Consider the following 27,669-nt stretch of genomic DNA (forward strand, 5'->3'; position numbering starts at 1 on the left):
CCGCCCCGTTCTGCTCAGGCGTATACGGGCACGTGGTTTGATGTCGAATCCCATCGGACTCCAACACCTTCCGGAAATCTGCATTCACGTACTCCTTTCCGTTGTCTGAACGCAAGATTTTTAGCTTCTTGCCCGTCTGCCTTTCCGCTTTGGCCTTGAACGACTTGAACGCTTCGAGTGCTTGATTTTTCTGCTTCAAGAAGTAAACCACCAACCGCTTGCTTGCATCGTCCAGGAACGTCATGAAATAACGGCTTCCACCCAACGACGAAATCTCCACTGGTCCGCAGAGGTCGGAGTGTACCAACTCCAACAGTTCTTCAGCTCTTGACTCGCTGCTTGGGAATGAACGCCTCGTATGCTTGCCCTCCAGACAGGCAACACATCCTTCTAACGACCCATCTTGGAAATCTATTCCGTTGGCGATTCGCTTGAGCTTCTTCAAACCACCTTCGTGAAGATGCCCCAGACGTCGATGCCAGAGCTCGATGCCGCTTGCCAAAAACGACTTCTCTGGCCAATTGACTCTGTAGAGGCCACCTTCCTCGACGCCGGTGACAACCAGATCACCGTCTTCGTCCCGAACTTCGCATCTGTCTTTGGTGAAAATAACAGTTTTGCCCTTTTTGCAGATCGTACTTACGGATAACAAGTTGGTGGCTAGGTCGGGAATCTTCAGAACACCGCTGACATCGATTCGACCATCGTTGCTGTCCAACACGACTGAACCCTTCGCTACAACCTTCATAGTGGCATTGTTCACCGTTCCGACGTTGTGGTCCATCTTGACTTCATCGAGAAATTTCTGATCCGGCCGTGCCATGTGGCAAGTGGCACCCGAATCGAAATACCATTCACTGGTGCTGACGTCTCCCATGGCAAAAATGGAACAGAGACCCTTGTGTTTGCTCGCCTTCGCTTGCTGCTGCTTCTCCGGACACTTGGCAGCAAAATGACCCGGCTTCTTGCAGGTGTAACATAACTTTTCGCCTTTGCTACCGTCCTTGGATTCGCTTGACTTCTTCCGGTTCGCTTTACTGTACAGGGCACCTTCCGCGCCGCTGCTGAGCGGACCACGATCCAGCTTAACGTCCTGTAGAATTTTGGATTTCACTGCATCCGCTGTCAAAGCCGCTCCAGAGGCTTCGAGTCCCATTATCATGGGCTCGTACTGATCCGGAAGACCCATCAGCAACATCGCCGCGAGCCAGGAATCGTCCACCTTAAAGCCCACGGATGCAAGCTTGTGGCTTGTGCTCATTAATTCGTCCACGTACGCCTCAACGCTAGCACAGTTGATCAGCCGTACCGACGTAAATTTTCTGAGCAGTCCAATCTTCCTGGTTAGTCCACTGTCCTGGAATGCAGATTGCAGCTTCGTCCAGGCTTCCTTTGCTGTAACCGCATCCTGCACCAGACTGTAATTGTAGCTCTCGAGGCTTAAGCAAATCGTAGCCAGAGCCTGCAACTTCAAATCCTCAGGAACACCTTCTCCGTCTCCGTCGATGGCAGACCAGCTTCCTTCACGGATTAGGATCATCCGCATCGCAAATGCCCACGTCGTGTAGTTCTCCCGGCCTCTTAGCTTGTCAATGGCTGGCAGTGCCACGGAACTTCTGGTGACTCGAACGCTTCCAGCTTCAGTCCTGCCGTTTCCGTTGGCGCCTCCATCTCCTTGACCTTGCTGTTCGGATCCTAAACTTCCGCCTGTGGACATACTTCTTCTGGTCTTGAAATTTTTAGAGTCTTCCGGTTAGGTATCCTGGGCCCATAACCAATTGTAGAGAGTAATTGAAACACGTCTTTATCGGTTGACGTTGAACAGTGGAATGAAAATTTTATTCAGAAACTTAGCAACTAATAACAAGTGCATATAGCGACGCGAATTACTGGGTTGCTACGATCACAATAGAAGGGAACTTCTATCTGGTCTCGATCCTGAGTTATCACTAGAAGACATTTATTTGTACTCTTTCGCCATCCGGTGAGTCAATTACCAACTAAACTGTTCACTACTGAACGGGTCTTGTCCTTATGAACAGCTTTGCTGAAGAAAGGAAACTTCTATCTGGTCTCGATCCTGACTTATCACTAGAAGAATATTGTTGGTACTCTGGCGCCACCCAGTGAGTCAATTACCAACTAAACTGTTCACTACTGAATAGGTCTTGTCCTTATGAACAACTTTGCTCAAGGAAGGAAACTTCTAGCTGGTCTCGATCCTGAGTTATCACTAGAAGAACTTTATTGGTACTCTGCTGCCACCCAGTGAGTCAATTCTCAACTAAACTGTTCACTACTGAACGGGTCTTGTCCTTATGAACAACTTTGCTGAAGAAAGGAAACTTCTATCTGGCCTCGATCCTTTGTTATCACTAGAAGAACTTTATTGGTACTCTTGGGCCACCTAACGAACCAGTTCTGAACTAAACTGTCCTCCACTAATAGACGGGTATTGTCCGGTTGAACAACTTTGCTGAAGACTAAATCGTTCTATCTGATATAGTTCAAGAACTATAACTGTAATTGTTCACCGTGAAGCAAAAAAGTTTCACCAGCAGTCGCGTGGTGTACTGAGGATGTGTTCCATTTGGTGAATTTTCACTTAAATTTGACAGATGGAAAATTTTCATTTCCATTCACCAAATGGAACACAAGCGCGACTGCCGGAAGGATAAGAACAACTTCAATTTTAGTTTTCCGACCAACCTTCCCTAGTGTTGCCGAACCAACCTGGCAACACTGCCCACTCCCCCAAAAATAGTCCGTTAGCTCACATTGCGTAAGCTCCTGTCGTGCTGCAACAGACCAGTCCCACTCAAATTACGCCTCACCTACCTACAGAACACACGTGCAAAAGCACGGAACTGCCTCGAAAGCACGAATCAAACACCACCGCGACCAGCAGTCTGAGTTCCGCTCCACATCCGTTGGGCGCAAACGCACGGTTCCACGTGACTCGTTTGAGAGCCCGGCTTGGCACTCACCAGTACCGCCGCCGGAGTAGCTCAATTTTCTATGAATCGAATGTGGGTGGCGGTAGAGCCCTCGGTGGGACCATCTGCTCCATCGGGGTATCGTTTCGATTCAGTTTGTTACAAGCTGCCGAACGAACACGGTTACACAACAACGAAGAACGGTTCTCGCTCCCCGCGGCACACTGTCATCGGCACCACCTGTTCAGGAATCCGCGTTATCTGTGTTGGATTGGTATAGAAACAGTGAGTGAGAGGGGGCAGCAACCGGATAGTTTTATCGGTGACACCCTCGCCGTTTGCGTCCGTCACAGTCCGACAGCTCCGGTCTCCGGTCTGGCTAGGAGGACCGTGCGTGTGTGTATGTTCGCGCGCGCAATTGAACTTCGGAATCGAAATCCATCTGAAGCAAGTTGGTAGTTCAGGAATTTAGCATCCCCAGAAAACTATTTGCTCTAGCCCGAACCTGGTCGTCGCAGTTGGCGTCGGTAAGCTTTTGCTGTCATCGCCTGCTCGGAACGTTGTTATTGCTATTGTTGTTAGTGCTGCTGTCTGGCGGAAGAGAACCAGTGCTAGCCAAAGAGCATCAGTAGGCTTTTGTAAGGAACGACACGGGAAACGGAAAGGCGCACAGTTCTTTATCCTTTTGTGAGTGTGTTTTGCTTGGAAGGAATGTGACGTGCCCGGCTTGGTCTATACTGCTGTTGTCGACCGGATTATAAATAACCAATTGTTATGCCACGAGCCTGTTGTTAGATAGTCCGTAGCTCTGAGAAGGCAGATTCGTTGTCTGTCGTCGTTGTCGGTTGACAAAGCCTGCTGTGTCAGTGTCGTTACAAATCCCACCGAATATAAGAAAAATAAGCAAAAGGCACATTGAAAAATTGTAATAGTGAATTGTTAATCCTTGAAGCAAAGGAAGCCATCCCAGACAGTGAAGGATCGCGTGCAGCTGACATAACAACAAGTTGACCCGTCAATCAAATTTGAAGAAAAAAACCTCCGGCAACAACCGTGTGGGAAACCGGAGACAGATTCCTGGGATAAGAAAGTAAGCCCAAACAAAACGTGTTTATCACTCTCGCTCTCAATTGTTGAACGCGCGCGGGTGTGTTTGTGTGTGCCGTGTGCGAAAAAGCAAAGCATTCGGTAGTGAATTGCGGCTGTTTCGGAATTTGCTTTTCACCTTTAAACGAGTGTGTCGTAATCGATTCCATCCATTTTGCTCGATAAGGAAGCGCTCAATGTCGTGGCGAAATCTCCTGTGCTAGGTTAGGTACATTCATCGCGGAGGATAACATCAATTCGACATTCGTCGAATGCTCCATCGAGATTTGGAAGGTGCGATCCAAGAGTGAGAGAAAAAAGAAGTAGCAACGCAGAACACCGGTTATGTAACCCAGAGGCAGAAGGCAGAAGCTGTGGCAGAAGAGTTCAGGTTCAGCAGAAGAAGAGTGAAATTGGTGGCGGTGAAGCAAACGGAAGAAGCTGTGGTGTAATACATAACAGATTTTTTTTTCGGTTGCAAGGAGGTGTTACGGAAGCAGAAGCAGAATTTGAATGGGAACAGTGAGTGAGTGTTCGACTGACTGACTGACTCTGTGTGTACTCAAAACGACGGTGGTTAATGAGAGCAATTTCGTTTGAAGGTGAGTTGGAACGGGGTTGTGAACTTTAATTTCACTGGGAGTGTTATGAAATCAGGGAGCGTCTGTCAGAAACGATGGAGACGCTTGGTATCTAACAGAATGGCAACTATCGGATCAACTTGGGATAGTTGAGGAAGAGAAATTATATTGATGCGCTTATTTGAACATTTTCGGTAGATTTGTGACGTAATTTTTCCGGAATGAAAACTGAACGGATGCCAAATTAATCAAGAGAAAAATAAGGAAAACTTTAAATTTAATTAAGATGTATTCCATTATGTCTTGAAAAATTCTACCCTAAAGCTCCCACAATTTTTCTTTAGCTTACATTTTCAAGAAGTTATCATTTTATCACAAGTAGTTCTTAGTAGTTAATTTTTCAAGTAGTTCTAGGAACTTCTCTAGCGTTGAAACAATTTTCCTGATATTCAAGGAACTTCCATGAAGAACATGCATTAGGGTGGGTCAAGTTTGTATGGTGGATCACAACTCCGTGTTCCCCATCGCTCTTCTCAATACATGATCCCCAATAATGATGTCAAATTTGATTTGAGCAAATTTGGTTATGATCAGGATTTGCGCGAGAATTTTAAATTTTTTTATGAGAATGCATGGAAAACGAAATGAACCTATTGATTTGCTTGCCAATAATTCAAATATTGCTCTAGTTGACTTTCGGAGAACCTGGATTAGATTCTGGATGGTGGCTACTGTCCTCAGATTTATGTTTTATTTGCATTATAATATTCACCTCAGCTGAAGATGTATGATTTTACGTACCGCACGAATAAAGCATTCCTAATCATAATCCAGAATTTACGGAGCCAGGTACTGAAAGTTTTGAAACCGATGCCAATGTGTCTATATGACAATGGAATTATCTCAAATATTTCCTATACAAAATTTATAATTGTCCTCCAAATCGAGATTATTACCGAATTCGTTCAAATTTTGCACAGTCGTTTGGGACCTGAATACGCATTGAATGAACAGTGGAGAACAGAGGGTTGTACAGTTGACCCATCCTACCCTGAATATTTACAGAAATTTTCAGAACAGTCATGAAATTCCCGGAATATTGCATAAATCTTTGGAAGTTCTCGAAAGTTTCTGCAATTAATTCATGAAACTGATCTGAAGACCTCTGATCTTCTTTGAAATACTTGGGACATAACTGAAAATAATTAAAATGCTTCAAAATATTTAAATTTCTCTGAAGTCCTCGGATCTTTTCTGAAGATGTTGGAACTGAAGTTTTTGGATATTACTTCTGTAAAATTCCCAAAATATGTCTAAAGTTTTCCAAAATGTTCAGGAGTTCTCTGGACTTCCCCGAAATTCCTAGAACTTACAAAAGTTTCTCAAAATTATTCTGACGTTCATGATGCTGTCCTTAATTCTGAGACCATAGGGTGACTCCTAATGACTGATTTAAAAAAAAACTACAAGGGAAAGCCCTATGGGGTTGTACGCAATGGTGACGTAGGACTACGTGGTTTTATATAATAAATCTTATTTGTTAACTGCAGCAGAAGCTTGTGATTTGTGTAGGAATAGGAATTTGAGCGGGGCTCTCCCTGTTTATACTCTTTAGTATGACGCGCTTGACATAGATGATCCACAACAACTCACGAAGAGCTACTGATTCCGATCAATAGCGGTGCAGCTTCTTCCTCTTGCTATGGACGTTCAGCTCATGTGGGCTGCAGCTCGCTGCTTGCAGGCAGTCTTTCGTTGTGTACTGGGAAACAACCACGTGGTGATTGAATAAACACCGTTTGGGAAGACCGGATGGAATTCAACTTTGAAATCTGTGTTAGAGAATCGGTGATAACTTTAATTATTAAAGCAACAATTGCACATTCGTGCAATTTTCAAAAGTGACATTTTGAAAAATGACAAATTCTTAAATTTAACAGACGCGTAGATATATATCTAATCGATTGGTGATAAAATTATTGAAATTGGTCCAGGGGCAGCTGAGTTATTAACCTTCAAAAAATTTCATAATTTTGTTACATGTTCCATTTTTGGTTTTCACAAAGTGTAACCCCATATAGAAATCACAGACGTAGTCCTACGTCAAAAAACGATAGCGTAATTTTTCCCAGTCTTTCACAAATTTTGTAACGGAGTCCGCTGCCTTTACATGTTTCCGCAAATATCCTTTGGTAAGGGTCCAGAAAGTTTCGATTGACCTGGCATGTGGACAGTTTGGTGGATTCATCTCCTTGTGTGCGAATTGGACCTTGTTGGCTTTATACCAGGCTACCGTGTCCTTGGAGTAATGAACCGACGTCAATCACAGCCAAAACAGTACTGAGGCGTCTTGTTTGCGGATCATGGGTAACGGACGCTTGTTTAAACACTCACCCACGTAAACATCGGTTGTCACTGTCTCCGTTTTTACAAACGGTTTGGAAAGCATACCACACTCACAAATGGCTTGCCAAACCATAGGCTTTTTACCGAATTTTTCGGTAAAACCGACTTATTCGCATCGTCAACACTTCGGGCATCACGAACGGTGTAGTACTGATCACCAGGAAGAGTTTTGTAATTTAACGAATGGTTCATCGTCCAAAATCACGCACACCGATTTTCCGTGGTGAAATCGGTGGGGGGTACCCTCCACCTCCCTCTTTTTAAAACAAGTGGTAAGGCTCATATCTCGCAGGAAGCCTTCGAATCCTCGAAGACGTGCGAGCTGCTGTTGGTTGTTGTTGCTGTTGTTGAGGGGAACTGTGTTGTTGCCGACGACTGACCTGCGGAGCTAAATCTTGCAGTTCGGGCGTTAAACCATTCAGGTTTCAGGAGCCCAGCAGGATACTTAACGGATTTTGCTGATCCCTTGGTGATTCGAACACAGGCAGTTGATTGTCGGACAGATGACGGGTTCTTAACTGATTGCTGTGGGACCTTATCAGAGATTGCTTCCCAGGCAACCAGACGTTGTGCATGACCTTACCTACACGTTCAAGCAGGTTTCTCCGGGGTTGGCCACGACTCGAGGCAGGTTTTATGATCCGTCTTCGCTATACTCGAACACTCATTGCACGTTTACACCAGGCCAGTAGACGTACTGACGCGCAAAAGAACGGATTCGTTCGATACCTGTATGGCCTTTATGTAGCTGTTCAAGCACTTTATTTCGAAGAACGAAGAATGGCCTCCCTTAGCTCAGCCGGTAAAGGCGCAGCTACAAAGCAAGACCATGCTGGAGGTGGCTGGGTTTGATTCCCGGTTCGGTCTAGGAATTTTTCGGGTTGGAAAATTTCTTGACTTCCCTGGGCATAGAAGTATGATTGGACTTACCACACAATTATACCAATGCAAAAATGGTACAGGTATCGAAAGCTCTCAATTAATAACTGTGGAAGTGCATCTAGAACACTAAGTTGAGAGCACGCAATAAGCTAATATGCGATATGCAATAAGCTTGAAATGCGAAGAAGAAGAAGAAGAAGAATGGCTTGTACGATCTCGAACGAAACTGGCAGGGCCTCCAGCGACTGGTTCATGATGCTTCGGATACTGCTTTCGAACTCGACGTTGGCAATCATGAACTCCTCTTCCAGATGAACATGGCGATTGATCAGGCGAGACAGGATATCTGCGTGTACAAAAGCTTCCGTCGAAACATAATGGATGTCAAAATTATATAAAAGTAATGTCAACGTCCACCTCTGCAGTCGATTGGCGGTATATGTGGGGATGCCCTTTTTCGACCCAAATATGGCAAGCAAAGGTTTGTGGTCGGTCTCGAGCACGAAACACCGCCCGAATATCATTCCTTCAAACCCTCCTTCTCGATTTGGCTATAATTACTCTCCGCTGCTGTCAAACTGCGTGAAGCGTGGCAAATAGCTTTCACAGTGCCATCCGGGAACTTGTGAGCGATCGGGGCACCAATTGAGAAAGCGTCCGCTGACACAACTATTTCCAAGTTTGGATTGTAGTGCTTCAACAGAAGTGGGGACTGGAGGATCTCTCGGAAGCGGTCGAACGACCACTCGAATTTCACACCAGTCTTCAGTATAGATACTATAGATTCCATAGATAAGCGGAGGAACAAAAAGTTGTTTTGGCAACTCTGAAAAACAAATGATCTTACTGACATCCGTGAAAAAAGTTCATGCTATCATAGAGCTCTTCGTTGGACAGTTTTGTTTTGTTTCGTGCGTAGGTATAAGTTCAAAATGAAGTGCAAAGCAAATCTTTGCAACAATGAACTGAGGAATTGTTTGCTTTATCTTTCGTTCTTCCGTTGTCCGTGAAATAAATCGGAATGTGGAGTGTGGAAAGCGTCTTGTGCTAATAATATTACAATACTTCTCCCTCAAACAATACCATGATGACGTCATGCTCGTTTGGCTACACTAACTGACAGTTCGTTTGGCTACATTATACTTTGCCTTCGCTTATCTATGGAATCTATAGTCTTCAGTAGCTGATCCATATGAAAAAAGGGGCAGTAGGCCGCGCTTGAAAGCTGACGTGTTTTTCTTATGCTGCGTATTTTTCGTCGGCGAATTAAATGTTTTTTTGCTTTAAATTTGTTAAATTGTGTGCTGAAATTTAATTTCAAGTGTTCTTCAAGTTATCATTTAGTGATATATCGTGTTTTGCCTGTGTTTACCTTGAGTGACTCGGTTGACCTTGAATCTAACCTCCAAAATCTACGACGCAGCTTCAGTTCCATTGTTCGGTGTCGGTTTTCATTACCTCCCAGGAGCCCGTTTTTCCTTGTCCGGGAGCCACACGGCGTGTAGTTCTATCGAGAGATTCGTCACCGTGGGCGAGTTTGAAACCGGTTCGGTTGGTGAATTAGCCCCCCGAGAACGTGCTGATAATGTGTCCATCGCGAGGTTTGGTGGTGATTTGGTGGCCGACGTTGCCGTGAATCAGAAAGATGCTTCGCGGGATACGCCCAAGACTGGACGGGTGGTAGTTGGTGGCCACGAACTGTCCCTGAGGAAAGCACTAGACGCAAACCTCCTTCCAGATGACCATGGCAATGCAAGAAAATGTGTGTTCGTTGAAGGAAGTATTACGAAAAATGTGCATCATGAAATGAGATGCAAAGCTTAGAGAAAATCAAAACTATGGATCCCATGGATTAGAAGATCAAATTAACATGGTGAGACCAGTCCAAATACGGTTTACAATTTAAAAAAATAAAATAAACTGTGTAATACTAATATTCAATTGATAGAGGTAATACATACATGCGGGGCTTATTGTGAGTGAAAGTAACCTCGGAATGGGCGTGACTGTCCAGACATTCTGAAATGGGTTGCTGGATCTGCAATAGAGCTATCACTCTCTACCTCCCGGACTAAAGCTGTCTACAATGACCATAAATGCAACATTGTAGAGAGAGTTCTTCCATAATAACACTGCCGACCAGTGGGGGTTAGAGGGAATACACACACATAGTCTTCAGTAGCTGATCCATAGGGTGTCGAAGGGTGCGCATCTCTGGAACGTATTTGCCATAATAATTTACAGCTTCAAGGTACGCACGCAGCGTGGTAGCGTCATTCGGTGGTAGCATACTGACGATCGGTGCAATCTTGTCTGGATCCGGACGAATCCCGTTACTATCGAGTATTTGTCCGAGGTACTTCACTTGCCGCATGTAAAAGCTGCATTTTTCGATGCGAACCGTGAAGCCGAATAAAGGGTGATATGGTCAAAATTTGGTCAAGGGAAAACGCGTGTAAATCGGTGAAATCGTTTATTTAAAAAATCAAATTAAATTTCTTTTTCAAGTTCAATTAGTATAAAATTCAGGAAAAATATTCAGTTAGCCTTCCGCTTTTCCAAATCCGAATTGCCGGGCCTTACGCTTGACCCCTGCCATCAGATTTTGTACAGCCACCTTGTCCACCTTCTTCGCCGCAGAAAGCCAGTTTGCCTTGAACTGCTGCTCGCCCTTAGCAGTTTTTTTGGTCTTCTTTAGGTTCCGCTTGACAATAGCCCAGTATTTCTCAATTGGGCGGAGCTCTGGCGTGTTGGGAGGGTTCTTGTCCTTGGGAACCACCTGCACGTTGTTGGCGGCGTACCACTCCATGGCCTTTTTACCGTAATGGCAAGATGCCAAATCCGACCAAAACAGTACGGAACAACCGTGTTTCTTCAGGAAAGGCAGCAGACGTTTATTCAAACACTCTTTCACGTAAATTTCTTGGTTGACAGTCCCGGAAGCTATGAAAATGCTGCTTTTCAAGCCACAGGTACAGATGGCTTGCCAAACCAGATATTTCTTTGCGAACTTTGACAGTTTCATGTGCTTGAAAACATCTGCTACCTTTCCCCTTCCTTTTGCCGTATAAAACTCCTGTCCCGGAAGCTGATTGTAGTCGGATTTGACGTAGGTTTCGTCGTCCATTACCACGCAGTCAAACTTCGTCAGCATCGTCGTGTACAGCCTCCGGGATCGCGCTTTGGTCGTCGTATTTTGTTTATCATCGCGATTTGGAGTCACTACCTTCTTGTAAGTCGATAGTCCGACTCGTTTTTTGGCTCGATGCACGGTTGTAGACGATACACCCAGCTTATTTGCGGCATCTCGGAGAGAGAGGTTAGGGTTTCGCTTGAAACTACCGGCAACTCTCTTTGTCGTCTCAGCGGCTTCCGGTTTTCGATTTCCTCCCGATCCAGACTTCCTGGCTGTCGACAAACGTTCCCCAAACACTTTAATTACATTTGTAACGGTTGATTTAGCAACTTTTAGCGATTTTGCCAACTTTGCGTGCGAGTAGCTCGGATTTTCGCGATGCGCGAGCAAAATTTTGATACGCTGCTCTTCTTGCTTGGACGGCATTTTGACAACTGAAGAGTGAATTCCAAAATCAAAATAGGAGCAACATTCTACACACACACACCTTCAAAATGAGGGGTGTTCAGGTTTTTTAAATGCAAAATTGAAAGAAATACGTCAAGTTGATATTGACCAAATTTTGACCGTATCACCCTTTAGAGTTCTCTACCACCGTTAGTGTTAGTGAGCAGTTTCACTTATCATGCGTTTTACTGGTTGAAAATAAAAAAATAACAAACCGCTGTCAAGTCGAACACTTTGACATCTGATATTGTGGTTGAAAATAATAAACAAATCGATTTTACACGAATACACTAGCAAGGTTGTGTTAGTGAGATCTTACGTCGAGAAGTCAATTCTAGCAGCCGTTGCAAGGTGAGATGAAGGTTGTGTTGATATTCCTCTTTCGTCCGACCACCCACTACGAATACCCAACGGTACAAGTGAGACCGGCAAGCATCGTATGCACTAGCTGTTGGAATGCGCCTGGAGTGGATTTGATGCCGGGCGATAAGCGGGTGAACTGGAAGAGGCCCTTATGGGTGTTTATGGTGAGCAATTGTTGGCTTTCCGGATCCACCTTGACCTGCAAGTATGCATCGGAGAGGTCTATGTGACTTAACACCTGACAACTGGACATTCTGGCAAAGATGTCTTCGGGCAGCGGTAGAGGGTACTGATTTGGCTGAGACTCTAACCGACAGATTTCATCCTCTACCACACCTTCCATGCAGTAGGCCATCGGATGCTTCGGTCTAAAAACTGGCTTCGGGTTTCCTTTCACTACCAGCTTGACGGGAGCCTTCGTGCAGAGGCTTACCGTACTGCTGAATACTTCCGGAAATTGGGCTTGCAGAGTAGCCAGCAACTGATTTGGTTGAGCGCTGACCTGGTTACAAAACGATGCGCTTGGTTGGTTCCATAACCAAAACAAATCCATCCAGTCAATGCCTAAAATATCGTTAGAAGCGGCAACGAAGCACTTACCCTCTTTGGAGACGTTGTTGAGGGAAATGCTGCACCAAATCTCGGCAACCAGTTTGAGTGGATGTCTGGAAGCCGTTCGTGCGGTGCACAACGTTGATTTTGTCTCCGGCTGACCCATTTTGATCCACGATCGGTGCGAAATAATTGATACATCGGATCCTGTGTCTAATTGTAATCGTAAAGGAACGTTGTTGACCTGGAGCTCGACGGAATTTCTACCCTGGCTGATGTTATGGATGGTCACGGTCTTCGTCGACGGTCGCTTCTTCTTCCTAGATGCAGTGTGTGAAACAGTCACAATAACCCTCGCGGTGCACAACCTTACCGCACTCGTTGCATTTGCGGTCGCGGAATCGGCAGCAGGGAGTCTTCGGTTGCTCACGTTGATGGGGATGGAACGAATTTGATACTGCTGACTGATGTCGAAGCAGTCTTGGGCCACTTATTATAAGCAACGGCATTCACGACGGACGACGGATTCTCGACTAGGACGGTGTCTTGCTTTAGGTTGACGAGGCTGTTGCACTGCTCCACGACTTGCTGTAGCGTAAGATCGACGACTTCGTTCTACTTGTTGATAAGTCGCATTCGGATTTCAGCATCCTGCTTTCCCTTTAGACGGTCAGTCAATTCCGGAAGCTTGAAATCGACGCAAGTCTTATTAACCTTGCATGCGTATGCCTGGTAATCATCAATGTCCTCCTTTGCGAGTTAAAGGTAGTTGAATTTGCGGTGAAAAGCAGATACTGTGACTCCGAATAGAGACTTTAACTTTTCGCCTGTCTCTTTGAAACAGAACTCACGAGAGAGCTTCGGGTGTATGAAGCTATTATAGTGGTTGTGACCGGGTGGGCTTAGCTTTTGCAGAAGCAGTCGTTACTCGATAACGAGTCCAGCACTCTTTCATCGGGGGATAGATTCCTGATGGCAAGTTGGGTGACGGCCAGCTGTTGTGCCATTTGCGCCATCAACATCTGCTGATTCGTGAGGATCTGCATCACCTGATCCTGAATGTTCGGTGGTTGTGGCATCTGTCCGGCACCTGGATTCGGCGGCTAACCATTGTTCTGCGCCATCATGTTCAGGAGGGAGGTTCATGTTATAATTATGTTTTTTTTTAAACATGTAAATCGTTAAGCAGGGGAAATGTAGGTAATGTCAGCTACATGTCCCTAATTTGGGCCCATCGCTAAAAGTCTTCTAATTATCAATTTTATCTAGATGAACGCGTTATTGGGACGTTACTAATGGATATTTTTGGTTGCTTTTGAAAATTTAGTTGATTGCTGAATTTATGTATGGGCCCAAATTAGGGACACTTAGGCCGACATTACTTGCATTTCCCCTATTGTTCGGATTTAGTTACCCTCAGAGGATGAAATGTTGGGAACTAATAATACTTAAAATAAAAAATATAAAAATACACTTGCACCTGCGGTCAATAAAAATGCACGGAAGGCCGAACTTTGTTTACAAACTTGCAGAATTTGACATTTATTCTGTTATGATCAATTGAGCTGAAATTTTGACACAGAACTACAAATATGGTGGATTTTCCGTGATGGTTATAAATGTTTAAAATAATAGCGTTTTTGATGTTTGAAATATTTCAAGATCCTTATATTAAATTATTTTTCGTACACGCAAAATTCACCATAGTTTGGTTCTGCATAATAATATTAGCTTAATTGAATATAACGAAACAAAATTACATAAAAGTTGGCTAATTTACATGAAAATCCACCTAAGATGTTATTTTTTTGGCTGCAGGTGTAACAATTTATAAGAAAATGAAATGTTTAAGTTTTTTTTAAGTTTTACAATCAGTCATTGTAAAATAAGTTTAGTTTAAAATTAACAATATATTTATACTTGATTTAAGGTGAAAGTCGATGGAATGCACAAATGGCAACTATATTATTTATTTTGCCTTGCCACTTCGAATTTTTGGCGGCACAGATGTCAGAAACTAAAAGAATTTCGTGTGCCAAATTATAATCACTCTTTTGCTGAACTGCAGCACACATGTCATTACAATTTCATGCACGGAAAATTTGTAGTTTTAACGGCGCCGGTGGTGTAGTGGTAAGCGTGATTACCTCTCACCCCAGCAGGCCTGGGTTCAATCCCAGTCGGCGCCGCCGGGATGTTCTGAGGCATAACATCTCTGATCACGCCTTCCTTCGGATGGGAAGTAAAGCCGTAGGTCCCCGGTTCATGAGTTGATGGGTCGATAGGTAGGGTCCAGGTGTGGGAGCTGCCTTCCTGGCACGTCGGTAGCATTGGTGCTCAGCACGGAAAACAAGATCGACAAAAAAACAAACCAGAGGAAAAAAAAAAAAAAAAAAAACTTTGTAGTTTTTGAGATTTGAGACGACAAAAATTCGAAGTGGTAAGGCAAAATAGCGGCCATTTGTGTATTCCATCAACTTTCACCTTAAGAAAATAATTATATTACCCCGAGTATTACCCAGCAACAACATATTTAACAATTCAAAAACAAAAACAAAACAACAAATAAAAATCCAAATTAAATTAATCGAGAAAAAAACCTCATTCCGAATTTGAGAAGACATTTTCTTGTTCATTAGAAACGTCTGTTTCATATGTTTCTTTCATCTCTATTTTTTCCAGCCGATCTTCGCTTTCTTGCATGAAGTCCTCTGAGAGTAACATTCGCAATGTTTCTGTTGTCAAAACCCTTGACTTTTTTCGCAGGATTTTTATTAATCCTGAAAGAATATTTATTTACCTTCACGTAACTATGATAATAATTACGTTGTTTACTTGTGATTTCAGGATTAGAACTAAGCAGCAGTCTTTTCAGTACATCCATGTTGTATAGCTTCTCCTGACAACTGCCCTATTGGTAGCAGTGCATGTTCTATAACTGTGGATTAAAATTTTATGCAGAATATGACTGAAATAAGTCGTATATACGTTTCTACAATTGATTTGTGACAAGCGTGCTACTAGGGCATGGATACAGTCGAACGTATGTTTCCGCTGTTTCTTGAGTAAATGCTTCAAACTTTTTCGTATACATTTTAAAACCACTAGCTAGTGTCTCCAATATAACTTTAAGCCGGTAGATCAAATTAAAATCAAACCTGTTATTTGAGCAGCGGTTTTCGGATCAGCAAAGAATCTAAGACTAGTGTTGCCATCCGAATTTCCAAATCCTGGTTTTGGAAAATCCACAAGGAGTCCCAATTTTTTTTCTGAAGTTTTTTTGAATGTGTTCTTTTCTTTCTTTGACGATTTACTTTTCATTGCCACTTAACCGTCAGTTTTTGATCGGCAACTTGTAAGAAAAATGTAAAATTGTGTCGAAAATACGAATCCTGGCATGAAAAATTGATAATCCGAATTTAAGAGAATCTGTGTTAATTTCCTTTTTAACACCAAAATTATTGAATTCCTTTGAACTTGCGCCACATACATAACATTTCCTCGTTGATGCCGTTTCAGCTGCTGCATTACACACTTTCCCATCAACCATAGTGAGCATAAAAGTATGTCTAATACTGAACTGCTTGCCATTTAATGTAACTTTTGTTGACCGTAGCGAATTAATTGCATTTTTAATAAATCTGATTTCTTCATTAATTGCGTTGTTTTACTTCGAAAAATATACCAATTTTTATACATCATCTGAAGGAGCTTCGGTTTTTGAGCACAACGATATTTTTATCGATCCCGTAGACATTCATCTCGATTTTTAAATCAAGGGTCCATGCATTAATTATGTCACGCTAAATCGAGCAAAAAATTACCCCCTCCCGCCTATCGTGACGTTTTTCCTATAACTAATGCATTGCTTGTCACAAAATCTTAGACCCCCCTCCCCCCTTAGAGCGTGACATAATATATGCATCAACCCCAAGATTTAAATGTTAGATTTTTTTTTTATTTCTTTATTATCGAGATTTTCAGCCGCAGGCTGGTTCATCTCCCTAAATGTTGATCCTTGACACTAAATTTATTCGTTGACAACTTGCTCCCATACAAAGATGATGATTTTTGCTTATTTAAAATAGTTCCAGTGTACCAAAATTGATGAAATTTTGGTTTTCGGTTCCATTTTTAATGCAGATAACGAATATATATTTATCTCAATACCCCTAAACAACCCAATGACCTAAGATGATTCCTTGATAAACCTAATGGGGATTGGGCACCAGTAGCGAGGTGAAGATATAAATGGGTTTTGCCAAACTATATTTGCATTGGATCCACAAACTATTCTCAACTGTTGGACACACTCGTATCAGAATCCATATCCACACGCACCTGATGGAATTATGAAACAAGAAAAATATACCTGCAAGGGAGCCCCCCCCCCCCCTTCCTGTCCTCTTCCAAAACAAGGCCTTGACCGCCTAGGTTGCCGCCTTGACCTCCATATAATGAATGAAAATGTCAATAACTGCATTTGTGTACTTTTTTTGATAAATTCACCCTTATGGACACGCTATCTTCATTTTCCCATCACTCGAAAGATCGTAAATAATCGCAGCTGATTTTTTGCTATAATCTTCTATACATATGTACATATAATGCCTCATATACGGCTTTACAGGATATTACAGGATTAGTCAACTTTTTTATTACAATACATTTATTTTATAGTTTAAATAGACAAGATTTTCATAAACTGCTTCTACGAAGTCAAAAGTAAGTGAAATCAGCTGATGTTATGTGGAATACATACTTCAATATCTGCTTGATCACTATCCATTTTTGAAAATTAATATGATTATCCCAACAACAAGTAGAGACACGAAAACCATGGCACTGTGGAACGATTTTTTCTAACGAACCAACACGATTCAACAACAGGCAAGTTTAGAAAAAGAAATAATGAGTACAGGGCAATATTACCCTATCTCTGAAGTATACAATGTATGCATTCAGAATCTGTTTTGGCTTATTTTGAGAAATCGACTTTTGGCCAGCTAGCGTAGAACAAATACCCCCAGAGATTTTTGGCCTCAGAAAATCCCGGCGGCACCGACCTGGATTGAACCTAGGCCTTTTGGGGTGAGAAGATATCCGTTTTCATGGTGTGAATCTTGAAAATAACGAAACGTGAAAATAATTTTTAAAAAATCAAATGTTTGAACAGTTTTCTTATTTATTCAAAAGTTTTGTAACAGCAGAATATCCCTATCGCATCACAAACAATCTTGGATATGGCAACACTGCTCGAGTAGAATCAACAACTCGGTTTCGTTTCAAGAAGGTGACTTCGCAAGTTCTGTAACTCTTACTGTCTGTTCCCGGTAAGTTCTCAATATCAAGAGACCTCTCGAGCTGGGTCTCAAGGTCAACTTACTACTGGGTTATGTGACCAAACTCAGAATACTGTCACCTGATTAGAGTTATGGAAACAATGCAAGTGTGGTTCAAGTTGGAAAGCTTTTGTTTAGGAAAACTGTTATTTGGGAGGGTTGATTTATTGAAGCTACTACTATTGTGGACAGTCTTGTAAGCGGTCACGGTAGTCGACACATTTTCTATGATAATCGCTGCCTTTGCCTCCGACATTTGCAAAACAAGCTATCATAGTACAGTACCAAACTAAAATGTCATATGACAGGGGCTCAGTCATACGACAATGCCACCGAAGACCGTCACAAATGTATGTATTTTAGTTTTTCTCATAATAAGAGCTGCTGATGTTGTGCTTGTGTGAATTCTGAAAATAGCAAGCAATGATATCCTAGTAATAACATTTTGATCATAAATAGATTAATTAACACCAAATTGAGAAATTAGAACGAAATCACACAAGTCATATGATAGTTATTTGATAATTTTCTTTTTGCTCGAATGTTATTCTACCGTTTGTATTCTGGGAAAGAGATGACGGTAGAGCATGAGTGTACGAATACAAATAGACTGTCGCGCACGACAACGAAGCGAGTGTAGTAAAAAACGTCAACTGTTTTAACCCCTGATTGTGAATGTGGGTGTAAAGTGAGTGATTTATGTGATTGATGTACGATGAACTCACTGCGCTACGAGTTCTGCCAGATTCGGTGTGGCGATCGTGGTCAAAGTTGTCTGAGTGGCGGTGTGAGGAAGCGGTTTCGTTATGCGCGTAAAACCACTATAATTTCTCCCAGGAGTCTTCCCTCATAGGCTTACCTCGGCAGAGCCCAGGCAAGGCCACAGTGACTCTACTGAGAGGGCAACGTCTCGTTGAAGGTTAGGGAGGGTTGCCGAGAGAACTTCCTTCCAGCCGATTATTTTTAGTCTGGCTTGAGAAAGGCTTGAGGAAGGCGCCTCTTTGCAACGTCTGGGGGGTTGTTGAGCAAGTTGAACTTGATTCTATCTATTTCTGGAAGATTCAATCCTTGTTTATTTGACTGCTGTGGTGGAACTTCTTCTTCCTCATATTAATCTGCAGCTCGGAAATAAATCTTTGGAATAGTAATGAATAAAATTGATTGTTGGGATTGCTGCCATGACTTTCACATAAATTTTAAATTAGACCAATTACGTTCGTCACAGAGCTGTCACGTGATAATTTAGCGTCAATTGTTTGCTCAGTTCAGCAATTAAATGAGAAAACCTGATAGCTCTTCCTCACACTGACCACATCGAATCGATAAAGGTATATATAGATGGCATTTCATACATGTGCCAATCCGACACGGCCAAGTGTGACATAAAAGGGAACTTCTCCGGAAGCTACCCCACTTGTACCCTCAATCGTTCACTTCGGGCACACGAATACGGATAACAATAGAAATCAAACCTCTCTTCTCCACAGGGTAAAAGCGCCACTACATACCATTTTATTCCACTCATAAAATATTCAAACTCACCACTTTGCTGCCAATACACCTAGCTGCTCCTTCCCCGTCCTGCTTCCTGGCGTCCATCACCCAATCAACTAAGGCTTACTCCTTCCTTTTCATTTTTCAAAACTCGATTGAATTCCCGAGCGGCCATTGGTTGGTGTTTCATGACCTACTTCACTCGAAATAGAGTCCAAATCAAATTGAAAGACAAACACACGCATTCTGTGATCCTGCGAGCTGCTGACTGACGTTGATGATGATGATGATGACGACGACGAAGGTGATGGAAAAGCAAAACAAACAGAGGCAACCTTGGTCCTCTCATCGTTCGTTGGTTCTATGGGCTGAGTGGGTCGTTTGCTTGTCGAATCCATGTTCGCAACACCACCCAGACGGCACGAGGCTACTTCAACACGCGTTTAAATGACGTGCGTAACAACGCCGACGCCTACTATAACAGGATCTGACAGCGTAAATATGTCTCCGATTGTTTACCTTTGGGTGTTTGTGAGGGTGTGTTTGTAGGAATTGGTCGTTGGTCGATCGGCATCCACTTGTGTAGTTTTTCCTGATAGCATGCGGTAGATATTAATCACTCATTGTGCTCTATTGAGCATTGTTAGGCAGATAATTTTGCTCTCGACCTTCCTGGTTAGTTTTCGGTTTGATTTGAATGTTAGTACGTATTTCATCGGGAACCGACACGAACACGTGTTTGGTCTCTTATGGCTTGAGTAGCTCGCCGAACAAAACGGGCTGTAGTGTCCTTTATTCCGATTGGAAGAAAAAGTAATTCAATTCTTATATTTATTTATTTTTTTGCTCTGTTAAAACAGTAATTTTTGTCTAATTAATCATTTTGTCAAGCTTCTGCATTCATGTTCCATCAGATGTCACAGCTGTTGTTTGCGGTGACATCTATCGGAAACCAGGCACAATATGTTTTCCTATAATTGTTCACAGAGGACACTGCAGTGCAAACCATGTCTGGTACCTCTATATATGCATTTAGATTATTGTTCGAAGTCCCTCCTTTTTTACACATTCTGCACACAAAATAGCTCACCCCTCACATAATTTCCCGCCGAATTTTATGTATGGGGCGGAACATAAAGTATCTTTTGCGCAGAATATGTAAAAAAGGAGGGACTTCAAATGTTAAAGCAAACGCATATATAGATGTACCAGACATGTTTTGTAGTGTCAGCTACTCTATTTTGTAATCTGTGAAAGGGAAATCACAAATCGAGTGTCAACAAAATACATGGCATGTTGAGAGATTGAGGTCGTGAGAGCAAATTTTCTCTCTTAAATTTGAATTTTTTGGCTTTCTGGGAACTGGTAGTAAATCAGGTAAAACTGTATGGGGAAAAATCATTTTTAATTAATTGTAGCTTGTTTAACAATAATTTCCGGGAAAAAACTGAAAGACGTCTCTGATTAATTTCTTTAGGTTGTCGTTCACTTTTTTTTACCTGAATATGCACCGAAAGCGAATTATTCTCACTTCTCTCAATTTTTATATGGGGATTTTTATCACTTCCTACCAGCGGAACAGCGCCATCTTTGTGGAAAATGGTCGAACAAAATGATTAATTCCTACTTCAATTACTTCGATAATGGCATTACTATAATCGGTATTCCTGATTAAGGACAAGATTGATTGAAGCCATAAATTCACAAGCCATGAAAACGGCCATTTGTGGATTCTATCCACCTAGTCCTTAAACAAGTCATATCGCGTGAGGGACCCGCATTTTTCCCCCAGCTCACCACATCTACATTCAAAACAACAGAGTGACAATGACAGTCGCAAGAATCTGTTTCATTTGGATGCCTACTTGGATTCCATTTGCCTCCTCGATGGGCGTTCGCTGCTATTGATATTCTCAAACCACAAGCTTTTTCCATTACATCAGGATTGCCGCGCGAGACCGCACACAACTATATTTGCAGCCGCTGTCGAAGAACGCGAAGAAGACTACGTACGATGAGGGAGGTCGACGAACGTCGCCGGTTAATCGTTTCCGATAAATAATAATTTAATGAATTATTTATGCAAATGAAACCCTGCTGCAGTCCCGCCGCCGACTGCGATTGAATGGGTGGAAGCGACCTCCCGTGATGATGGAGTTTGGAGCAACTGAACTGCAAACGACGGGAGACGCGACGCGTCGACCGATTATTATGGAAGGCTGAATGCTAAATCTAGTTGATTGTGATTTCTTTTATTTTTTTTGTTGATGTGCATGGGTTGAGTTGGGGGCGGTTGTCTGAATTTATGTGGGATTGCTGTGCGGTTGGATAAGGGCTTTGTCTTGAATGTTTGACAGCAATGTGACGTTTACATCAAAATCAGACTATAGAGCGCGTTCTACCACAGACAAACAGAAGTAACTCTTTGAAAAAGTTTTTCTTGAAAATATAGTATCTCAAAACATAGGACATCTCTCGGGCTTCTCGCGGAAAACAAACTTGCTCGCTAACATTATTGCATAAACGTTCTATAGAATGTATAGAAACGTCAAAGTGATCCGATGCCAGCGCTGCGGCGAATAGTTCGCTCATAATATTCAAATCAACCATTAAATGCGTGAACGAAGATACACAATGAAGAATTAAGTCTGTTTGTCTGTGGTTCTACTATTTTCTCTGTACAATTTTTTTTTTATATTAATGAAGTTGTCTGGTTCCTTTACCTTCCTTTCTTCCTTCGATGGCTAGTGAACCGATGCACCTATCGGATCCCAACATCAGTGCTGGAATAAGTAATTTCTTCTGGACTGGATTTGGCTCATCTTCCAATCGCAGATGAATACAAGCACCAAATTATATTAACTACACGAACTTTATTACAGAACCACAGACAAACAGACGTAACACTTCCTTCTGGATCATTGTTCATAAATCTCATCTACCAAAAATTGGAAGGAAAATAAAGCGAAGTACGTGCGTATCTGTCAAAATATCAAAGGAATAGTATGAACGCGGCAGACGCGTGCATCTGTCTATTCAAAAAATCTTACGAAAAATGAGTGCTCTTTGACTACCAAACATCAAGTATATCCTCAACTAACAAGTGCGAAGTGACTTGAAAGCACGTTATCAAAGCTAATTTTCCACATTCCCACATAATTGCTCCTTTGGTACCTTCGAGAGAAACTTCTGTCAATCTCGCTCGGTGCTTAAGATAAGGAAAGCATTCTTCACATTGAGCGACCGAGGGTGTATACTGAACCGGGTAATTACACTCCATTAAAGTGCCGCACAGCTGTTGCTTCCCAATCCCTCAAGAAAGCGGCATATTGCGAAGGAGACGAAATGAGAAGTGTAGGACAACACAGCCAACCAAGATGCGGATGGAAATCCATCATAGCAGGCCAAGGGAGCTCGTAATTGCATGGGAAAAGTGATCGAAGCAATCCGGATTTCCATCGTAGGAGAGTATCGAGTACGGAAGAATTTTCTGTGTTGATTCTCTGCTGACATTAGTGATTAGATGTAAACATTCTTAGTTGCAGCCAGTCTGGTTGAGGTTCAGGTTATGACCATCTAGATCTCAGATGGAATAGATGGATGTTCGTTACATGGAAACTATAGGCTAAATTAGGAGGGGACTGGTTGGCTGAGTGAGTGAAGCGAACTGTCGAGAGAGTCAAGCAATTTGAAGCAGTTTGATTTGAATTCTTAGATTTCTATAGAATGCTTGTAATGTTATTTTAACGATTCTCAAATTTCCTTTTCGGGTTACATTTTGTCCGAATTCCGGAAACATTAACACTCTATCATAAAGCCATCATCGTTTGCTGCGGAAGTTTAAATGTATAATTTAATTTCATGAAGGCAATTTTCCTTAATTCGATTAAACTTTCTGGGTCGGCGTAAGTGCCGAAGAAGCATCTGCATTATTTTCCCTTGTAGCAGTCTAAGGCTGTCTTTGCGTGTTTTCCATAGTCTTGGCCGGCCGCGGCCGGATCAGCTTCATTTTTTGTGTGCTTTCCCACGTCAAAGGCCACAGGCAGCTTGCGATGATGTGATTAGTCGAAAAAATTGCGAAGCAGAACGAGAAAGTTTCATTCCCGAAGCCCGTCGCTGCCGCGTGTTATCGGATTAGCCATGTGAAGTCCATGTATAATGAAGTGACTTTCAGCAAAAGTTTGGAAACGTGTTCATCGTTCTAGGCAGGACCGTTGGTTTTTATGATTAATTTATGTTGTTGTTGTTGTTGTTGTTGTTGTTGTTGTTGTTGTTGTTGTTTACGTCTTTTATGGCTTATTAATAATTAATTATTTTATTCGGAAATAACGTGCAAGACTTATTGTGATTGAATCTAACACAACAAACATTGAAAACAGAATAAGAGCTTATTCAGACAAAAATATGCATATTTAGCTAAAAAATGGCTTGCTCAGCCTCTAATCAGCATAATTTGTTTTTAGGAATGGCCCCCGATTTTGGATTTCATTTCAATCGAAATAATCTAGGATGCGGAGCGGCTTCTTGGATGTAATGTCATACTAATTCAATATCAACAATTGAAAAGGCCTCATCACCTTCTGTAAACAAATCTTCTAATGACATTTTCTCGTGAATCATTGTGACATTGTACAGTGAAACAGAATTTTCATAATATACTTTTTCCTTTCTAACTGGAATATTTTTTGTCGCTCGAATGTGATCTAATTGCATACTCCAAAATCCGTAATGAATGTTTCAGTTGAATGGACTCCGGCCAGAGACGTCATGTTTTCTATTCAAATGAATTCGTTTTTCTACTGCTAGTGACGTTAAAAAAATAGAACCTGAATAGTGAAAAGGCATCACAAAGTAACCGACCCCCGCTTCTTTGTAAAGGACAAAGAGTACCACCATCCTGGTAAAGAAAAGGCACGATTTCAGTGCCATTTCATCTTTGCACTCTATTTATCACGAAATGGGAAATAAGTGCACCAACCAACCAATTCATCGCCATCCCGACACCTCTTCATGGCACGTAAAAATGTCAACGTGTAACCTCTCTACCGTATTACATTTTCAAGTAACCAAACCTTTTCTTACATTCAAATTCCACTGTGGAATAGAGCGTGTGGGTTGTGTAGATTGAGTTTTAGGCCCGAGTTTTATGCGCTTTTGAGTCAAGTGAATTAACATACACCCAGGGGTCTCCATATCGCCAAAAAAAACGGTCTACTAAGATAAATTTTATTTCTAAATGACGTTTACGATGGTTTTTATTCCAAAAATAAAATTGAATTTATATTTTTAAATCACAAAAGAGTAACCCTACCCTAAGCCTCACTCGCTGTGTCATATGTGGCGACAGCACTCGACTCCACCGTGGGATGATATTTCAATAATTTGCACAGCTTCTTCTACGTATTTGAGTTACTACGCATTTCGCTGGCCTCGGGACCATTTTTATGTTTTCTGTTTAGCTTTACCGTGGCTTGTTACGCGCGTCGTTGTCGAAAGTTTCTCCGCTGAATTTGAGTGTCACAGCGGAACGACGTGATGTTCTGAATTATTAATTTCATATTGCTTAACTTTTACGGAAAATCAATGCCCTGGATTGAGACACAACCTTCTGAAATATCCGAAAATAAATATACAGAATTTTCATGTTAACACAAGGGGTGGTCACTCTACACACTTGTTTTGCGTCGACTTTTTTCTCAGTGTACCTTAGTGTGCCGCGGCTGGCACGGCAGTGCCGAGAAGTAATTGAACTGACTTTTGTTTGCTTGTGAATAATCAATTGTTTGGCAACCCGGTATTTTGACAACTCTTGACTTTGTTTTGTTTTCGAAACCTGAGAACTCAATTGGGCGGCCGGAGCCGGAAATGACAGCGGTCAAGAAAATGGTGGACGCTTTGTGCTAGTCACAATTGTCGGATCTTCGGAATCGAAAGGTGCTAAGCACAAAGCCATTCCAAGCGACGAACAGACAAAGAACACCAACGGAAGGTCAAAGCCATGAAGCAGCTGTACAAACCGCCGACGGTAGAGGAAATCAATTGGTTGAAGGAAACGGAATATTTCTACCACTCGAATCTGTTCCGGGTGCAGGTGGAAGAGATGCTAAGCAAGGTGAAGGTGACATTCAAGGTTTTAAATTATATTGAGCGTTGGTTGGGCGATTCCCGGAAGGTTTTGAGGACGGTAAAATATGCGGACAATGAACGATCTCTGAAGGATGTGGATTATGAAAGGATCGATTTTCCGCTGGCATTTCCCGACGGCTCGCATGTTCTCGCCAATAAAAGCTTCAATTTCGTTTGGGAACGTCTTATGGCAATCCACTGAAAGTAAATTTACTGCTGGAGATTCCGGACAAGTGTTTCCGGAAGGAAGATTACCTCAACTTAATTACCTTAACTCACATGAAGAGGGCACATTTCCTGTGCCATCTGGCGGGCGAAAGCATTGGACAAACAGTCAAAGTATTCTTCGGCCTGTGGGATGCGCTTCATTACGCTAAAAGGGGACTTTCGATGAAAAATTTGTCAATCGTGTTGTGTTTGTGATGCACGCTGCTGCATTTTATTTGTAACATAATTAATTTAACAGTGTTAATTTTTAACCTTCCTCTTCTTCGTCGAACTCTCCTTCCTCGTCAATCGTCGTCTACTGGTACTGCTGGTACTCCGAAACCAGGAAGATTATGTTACTCTCGGCTTTTGTGAACTCTCGGATTCCTTACGAACAACATCCAGCACAAAATCCACCAGTACGGCACCCTTGTTGTAGTGTCGCACACCAATCTTGGGTCATCTTTTTTGTCAGTGTGCCGCAAGTTTGCCGCAGGTGTGCCGATTGTGCGGGTCATAGAGCAAACTGCGATTTTTTTTTGTAAAATACCCATCCCGGCAACCCGGTATTTCTGACACCTTGAATGTTTTGGTTTGAAATCGCAAGGATAAATCGGATTGAGGATAACGCGGGAAATGGTGGGTGTGCAAAATTTTAATGCTTTTTGTTGCATATGATAAAAGTCCAGTGCTTTAGTGTTTTATAATGCCCTCAAAGGCAGACCAGAAACCTAGCTTTTCGTGATGTGAAAAGCATCGGTCTATTAGCGACCGGAAAGAGTTGGAACCGGTGGGGAGCATTGTTGGAGACCGACTATAGAGGGTGATGAATAGACTTCTTTAGTTTGTTTTGTGTGAGTTGCAGTATTATTTGAATGAAAGACACTATTGGGGTCTGATTTACTCCCTCTTTTTCTTGAGCCCACTCTAGAACCTACATTTCATATTTAGATCTATAAGTGAACTGCTGGTCGGAGTTCCTCTGGTATATTCATTTAAAGGATGTTCCTAAGTATACAGTCAAACAGCAAGTAATGTTGTGAAAAACTTCAATGACCGTTGTCCAGTAGTGGTCCCATTTTATTTACAACAATCCAATGCCTACGAGATTGTACCATAAGTGTGCCGATTGATGTGCCCAAGCTGTGCCAAATCTAATTTTGGCACAATGTGCTGAGTGACTTACCCCTTGCGTTTGACACAGTTGTTACAAGCATTTATTCGGTCGGAACAGCTGTCCAAATGGTCCCGCTTCGATATAATCCATATTTCCCGGCTCAAGGTTGATCACGGGTCACGGGAGTCTGGGTAACGACTTTAATAACGGAGCTGGAGCCGGTCATGTTGAGATTGATGTTGCTATGCCAGCGATTGCCCTGATTTTTCATGTACCTACTTCTTCGGACAGGCTATAGGCTGACTGTACTTTGTGGAATTCAATTCGATTTTGGAGAATCACTGGCGGGACTTGATGGAGATTCACGGTTGTGGTTTGTAAAAATTGGATTGTATTAATAACAAATCATTAAAAACAAATTTTGACACATGTACACTGCGCAGGCGCAGAAAAAGTTCAGTGTTGCCAGTAACTTTAAAGATCATAAAAATTGTAACCATGGGTGCCAAACAGGGCCAATGACTGCGCCCGGGAGTGGCCAAGTTTGATTTTGGCACACTGTGTGGAGTGACGAAGCCCTTATGTTAACATTAACATTGAAATATTTACTAAAGTGCTAATTAGAGAGTGTTTTGTATCCAGCAAAATCAAAGCAAAAGTATTCTTCGACCTTTTTGGCGTCCAATTGTCCATACACGTTCCCTAAGGCTACTGCGTCGCGATTACCGATGCTACCTTTTCATTGCTGACAGCCATTCGAGCATGGCAACCGAACAGCAGGCATTCGTGTCTAGCTACATCGCTTAAGGGGATGAAGCGCAGGTACCACTGAGGGTCAGTCACGTCGACAACATATGGGTTATCTTGGAAGCGGTGCAGGGGCATCTGGAAGACCTTGAAACCACTGAGAAAGTTAGGGCAATTCATACCGATATCTGTGCTGATTACTAGACTCACATGTTTTCAATAAAATCTAGCTTCATTTCTAAAATGC

The sequence above is a fragment of the Ochlerotatus camptorhynchus genome, unplaced genomic scaffold (genome assembly GCF_037179485.1).
Source record: "Ochlerotatus camptorhynchus isolate MF236.1 unplaced genomic scaffold, CSIRO-AGI_Acam_v1.1 ptg000094l, whole genome shotgun sequence".
NCBI lineage: Eukaryota > Metazoa > Arthropoda > Insecta > Diptera > Culicidae > Ochlerotatus > Ochlerotatus camptorhynchus.